This window comes from Zosterops lateralis, assembly GCF_965231275.1.
Source record: "Zosterops lateralis genome assembly, chromosome: 39".
In the NCBI taxonomy this organism is placed as follows: Eukaryota; Metazoa; Chordata; class Aves; order Passeriformes; family Zosteropidae; genus Zosterops; species Zosterops lateralis.
The window spans coordinates 132,576-138,314 of NC_139799.1; the positions used below are offsets into that span (position 1 = coordinate 132,576).

Genomic DNA, 5,739 nt, shown 5'->3' on the forward strand with positions numbered 1-5,739 from the left:
GCCTCGCGGGGGGTCTCCCTGCACAGCGCCCGCCCCCCGCCCTGGGCCCAGCGCCAGCGCCTGCGCCTGGAGCAGCAACTGCACGAGGAGCTGCGGGCCCGGGGAGGGGTCCTGCCCGGACCCCAGACCCAATTCCCCGACCCCAGGCTGGTCCAGTACGACTGCGGTGAGACCTGGGGACGTTTTGGGTCTGGGGGCCATAGGAGGACATTTCGGGTCATTGGGGACATTGGGGTCGTTTTGAGTCTGGGGGCTACAGGAGAACATTGGGGATATTGGGGACATTGGGGACATTTTGGGTCTGGGGGCTACAGGAGGACATTGGGGACATTGGGGTCATTTTGGGTCTGGGGTCACTCAGGGTCATTGGGGTCATTGGGGTCATTTTGGGTCTGGGGTCACTCAGGGTCATTGGGGTCATTGGGGACATTTTGGGTCTGGGGTCACTCAGGGCCATTGGGGTCACTCAGGGACATTTTGGGTCTGGGGTCTCTCAGGGTCACTCAGGGTCATTGGGGTCATTGGGGTCATTTTGGGTCTGGGGTCACTCAGGGTCATTGGGGTCATGGGGACATTTTGGGTCTGGGGGCTACAGGAGGACATTGGGGTCATTGGGGACACTTTGTGTCAGGAGGACATTGGGGGTCTCTTAGGTGTCCCTTACCTGTCACTCACCTGTCGCACCTGTCTCACCTGTTCCTCACCTGTGTCTCACCTGTCCTTTACCTTTCCCACACCTGTCTCACCTGTCCCACACCTGTCTAACCCATCTCACCTGTGTCTCACCTGTCTCACCTGTCCCTTACCTGTCTAACCTATCTCACCTGTCCCACTTGTCTCACCTATCTGTATCTCACCTGTATCTCACCTGTGTGTCCCTTACCTGTCTCACCCATCTCACCTGTCTCACCCATCTCACCTGTCTCACCTGTCCCACCTGTGTCTGGTGCCATCTCAGTGTCTGCTCTTGCCCTCCCAGTCCTTTACCTGTCCCACACCTGTCTCACCTGTCCCACCCGTATCTCACTTGTCTCACCTGTGTCTCACCTGTATCTCACCTGTGTCTCACCTGTGTCCCACCTGTGTCTCACCTGTGTCTCACCTGTGTCTCACCTGTGCCTCACCTGTGTCTCACCTGTCTCACCTGTGTCTCACCTGTGTCTCACCTGTGTCTCACCTGTGTCTCACCTGTGCCTCACCTGTGTCTCACCTGTCTCACCTGTGTCTCACCTGTGTCCCACCTGTGTCTCACCTGTGTCTCACCTGTGTCTCACCTGTCCCTCACCTGTGTCTCACCTGTATCTCACCTGTCCCTCACCTGTATCTCACCTGTGTCTCACCTGTGTCTCACCTGTCTCACCTGTGCCCAGGTAAGCTGCAGGCGCTGGACGTTCTCCTGCGGCGGCTCCGGGCCGGGGGGCACCGGGTGCTGATTTTCACGCAGATGACGCGGATGCTCGACGTCCTCGAGCGCTTCCTCACCTTCCACGGCCACATCTACCTGCGCCTGGACGGCTCCACCCGCGTCGAGCAGAGACAGGTGAGCCCCGGGATACACCTGGGGATGCCTGAGACACACCTGGGTGGGGTTAGACACACCTGGGTGGGGTTAGACACACCTGGGACACACCTGGGGAGAATTAGAGACACCTGGGACACACCTGGATACACCTGGGTGTGGCCAGGACACACCTGGGTTGGGTTAGAGACACCTGAAGAGAATTAGACACAGCTGGGGACAGTTAGGGACACCTGGGACACACCTGGGGAGAATTAGAGACACCTGGGATACACCTGGATACACCTGGGTGTGGTTGGGACACACCTGGGTTGGATTAGACACACCTGGGTTGGGTTAGACACACCTGGGACACACCTGGTTTGGATTAGAGATACCTGGGATACCCCTGAGCACACTTGGATACACTTGGTTGTGGTTTGGACACACCTGGGTTGGATTAGACACACCTGGGACACACCTGGGTGTGGTCAGGTATGGCCAGGACACACCTGAGGAGAATTAGAGACACCTGGGTTAGGTTAGACACACCTGGGTGGTGTTAGACACACCTGGGACACACCTGGGCACACCTGGATATGCCTGGGTGTGGTTGGGACACACCTGGGTAGGGTTAGAGACACCTGGGACACACCTGGATACACCTGGGTGTGGCTGGGAGACACCTGGGTGGGGTTAGACACACCTGAGTTGGGTTAGAGACACCTGGGATACACCTGGATACACCTGGGTGTGGTTAAGACACACCTGGGCACACCTGGATACACCTGGGGATGGTTGGGATACACCTGGACACACCTGGGACACACCTGGGGAGAATTAGACACACCTGGGATACACCTGGATGCACCTGGGTGTGGTTGGGATACACCTGGGTGTGGTTAGACACACCTGGATACACCTGGTTGTGGTTAGAGACACCTGAGATACACCTGAGCAGACCTGGATACACCTGGGTGTGGCTGGGATACACCTGGGTGGGGTTAGAGACACCTGGGGCACACCTGGGGAGAGTTAGGAACACCTGGGATACACCTGGACACACCTGGGGAAGGTTAGACACACCTGGGACACACCTGGGTGGGGTTAGAGATACCTGAGATACACCTGAGCACACCTGGATATACCTGGGTCTGGTTGGGACACACCTGGATTGGATTAGACACACCTGGATTCAGTTAGAGACACCTGGGACACACCTGGATGTGGTCAGGTATGTCCAGGACACACCTGGGGAGAATTAGAGACACCTGGGTTGGGTTAGACACACCTGGGCACACCTGGGATACACCTGGGGACAGTTAGAGACACCTGGGATACACCTGGGGAGAATTAGACACACCTGGGATACACCTGGACACACCTGGGTGTGCTTGGGACACACCTGGGTGTGGTTAAGACACACCTGGATACACTTGGGTGGTGTTAGAGACACCTGAGATACACCTGAGCAGACCTGGATACACCTGAGTGTGGTTGGGATACACCTGGGTGGGGTTAGACACACCTGGGACACACCTGGGGAGAATTAGACACACCTGGGACACACCTGGACACACCTGGGTGTGGTTGGGACACACCTGGGTTGGATTAGACGCACCTGGATTCAGTTAGAGACACCTGGGACACACCTGGGCACACCTGTGGATGGTTGGGATACACCTGGACACACCTGGGATACACCTGGGTAGGGTTAGACACACCTGGGACACACCTGGGTGTGGTTGGGATACACCTGGTTGTGGTTAGAGACACCTGAGATACACCTGAGCAGACCTGGATACACCTGGGTGTGGCTGGGATACACCTGGGTGGGGTTAGACACACCTGGGCACACCTGGATACACCTGGGGATGGTTGGGATACACCTGGACACACCTGGGACACACCTGGGTAGAGTTTGACACACCTGGGACACACCTGGATATGCCTGGGTGTGGTTGGGACACACCTGGGTAGGGTTAGAGACACCTGGGACACACCTGGATACACCTGGGTGTGGCTGGGAGACACCTGGGTGGGGTTAGACACACCTGGATTCAGTTAGAGACACCTGGGACACACCTGGATACACCTGGGTGTGGTTAAGACACACCTGGGCACACCTGGGACACACCTGGGGATGGTTGGGATACACCTGGACACACGTGGATACACCTGGGTGGGGTTAGAGACACCTGGGACACACCTGGGGAGAATTAGACACACCTGGGATACACCTGGATGCACCTGGGTGTGGTTGGGATACACCTGGGTGTGGTTAGGACACACCTGGACACACCTGGGTGGTGTTAGAGACACCTGAGATACACCTGAGCACACCTGGATACACCTGGGTGTGGCTGGGATACACCTGGGTGGGGTTAGAGACACCTGAGATACACCTGGGACACACCTGGGGAAGGTTAGACACACCTGGGTGTGGTTAGGACACACCTGGGACACACCTGGGTGTGGTTACGTGGGGTAGGAGAGCAGGTGGGCACAGGTGAGCTCCAGGTGTGCCCCAGGTATGTCAGGTGTGTCTCAGGTATGTCCCAGGTGTCTCAGGTGTCCCTCAGGTGTGCCCAGGTATCTCAGGTGAGCTCCTGACTGCCCTAAAGTCCCTCCCAGGTGTGTCAGGGTCACTCCCAGTTGCTCCAGGTGAGCTCCAGGTGCCCCAAAACCACTCCCAGGTATCCCAGGTGTGCCCAGGTGTCCCCTCAGGTGTCCCGGTACCCCCAAAACCACCGTCAGGTATCTCAGGTGTGCCCCAGGTGTCTCAGGTGTGCCCCAGGTGTCTCAGGTGAGCTCCTGAGTGCCCTGAGGTCACTCCCAGGTGTGTCCCAGGTGCCCTAAAGTCCCTCCCAGGTGCCCCAAGGCCCCTCCCAGGTGCTCCAGGTGAGGTCCAGGTGCCTCAAAACTGGTTCCAGGTGCCCCGAGGTCCCTGTCAGGTATCCCAGGTGTGCCCCAGGCATCTCAGGTGTGCCTCAGGTATCTCAGGTGTGTCTGAGGTGTGCCCCAGGTATCTCAGGTGTGCCCAGGTACCCCAAAGTCACTCCCAGGTGTCTCAGGTGAGCTCCTGAGTGCCCCAAAACCACTCCCAGGTATCTCAGGTGTGCCCCAGGTGTGTCCCAGGTACCCCAAAGTCCCTCCCAGGTATCTCAGGTGTGCCCCAGGTATCTCAGATGCCCCCCAGGTATCTCAGGTGTCCCCTCAGGTGTGCCCCAGGTGTCTCAGGTGTCCCCAGGTGTGTCCCAAGTGCCCCAAAACCGGTTCCAAGTGCCCCAAAACCACTCCCAGGTGTCCCCCAGGTATCTCAGGTGTGCCCGAGGTGTGTCCCAGGTGTCTCAGGTGCACCTGTCCCCCCCCAGGCGCTGATGGAGCGTTTCAACGCCGACAAGCGGATCTTCTGTTTCATCCTGTCGACGCGCTCGGGCGGCGTCGGCGTCAACCTGGCCGGGGCCGACACCGTCGTCTTCTACGACTCCGACTGGAACCCCACCATGGACGCCCAGGCCCAGGACAGGTGTCACCGCATCGGCCAGACCCGCGACGTCCACATCTACAGGTGAGCCCCGGGAACACACCTGGACAGGTTCTGGACTCACCTGTGCGGGGATTTGGGGGTTCTGGACTCACCTGTGCAGGTATTTAGGGGTTCTGGACTCACCTGTGTGGAGTTTTGGGGGTTCTGGACTCACCTGTGCAGGTGTATGGGGGTTCTGGACTCACCTGTGTGGAGTTTTGGGGGTTCTGGACTCACCTGTGCAGGTATTTGGGGCTTCTGGACTCACCTGGGTGGGTATTTGGGTACCTGGGCAGGCCCAGGACAGGTGTCACCGCATCGGCCAGACCCGCCACGTCCACATCTACAGGTGAGCTCACCTGGGGGGGCTGGGGACTCACCTGGGTGGATTTGAGGAGGTTCTGGACTCACCTGTGCAGGTATATGGAAGTTACAGACTCACCTGTGTGGAGTTTTGGGGCTTCTGGACTCACCTGTGCAGGTATTAGGAGTTACAGACTCACCTGTGCAGGTATTTGGGGGTTCTGGACTCACCTGTGCAGGTATATGGAAGTTACAGGGTCACCTGTGCAGGTATTTGGGGGTTCTGGATTCACCTGTGTGGGTATTTTGAGTTTGAGGCTCACCTGTGCAGGTATTTGGGGGTTCTGGACTCACCTGTGCGGGTATTTGGGGGTTCTGGACTCACCTGTGCAGGTATTTGGGGGTTCTG

The 5,739-nt window shown here is 58.1% G+C and overlaps 1 long non-coding RNA gene across 1 annotated transcript; it reads right to left on the bottom strand.

Moving 5' to 3' along the window:
* Positions 1 to 2,139: 2,139 nt before the first annotated feature.
* On the bottom strand, positions 2,140 to 2,846 carry LOC310921971. Its single transcript, XR_014592254.1, has 3 exons — positions 2,811 to 2,846; positions 2,719 to 2,749; positions 2,140 to 2,163 (listed from the first exon to the last, which is right to left on the bottom strand). It is a non-coding gene; the product is annotated as an uncharacterized lncRNA (long non-coding RNA).
* Positions 2,847 to 5,739: the final 2,893 nt, after the last annotated feature.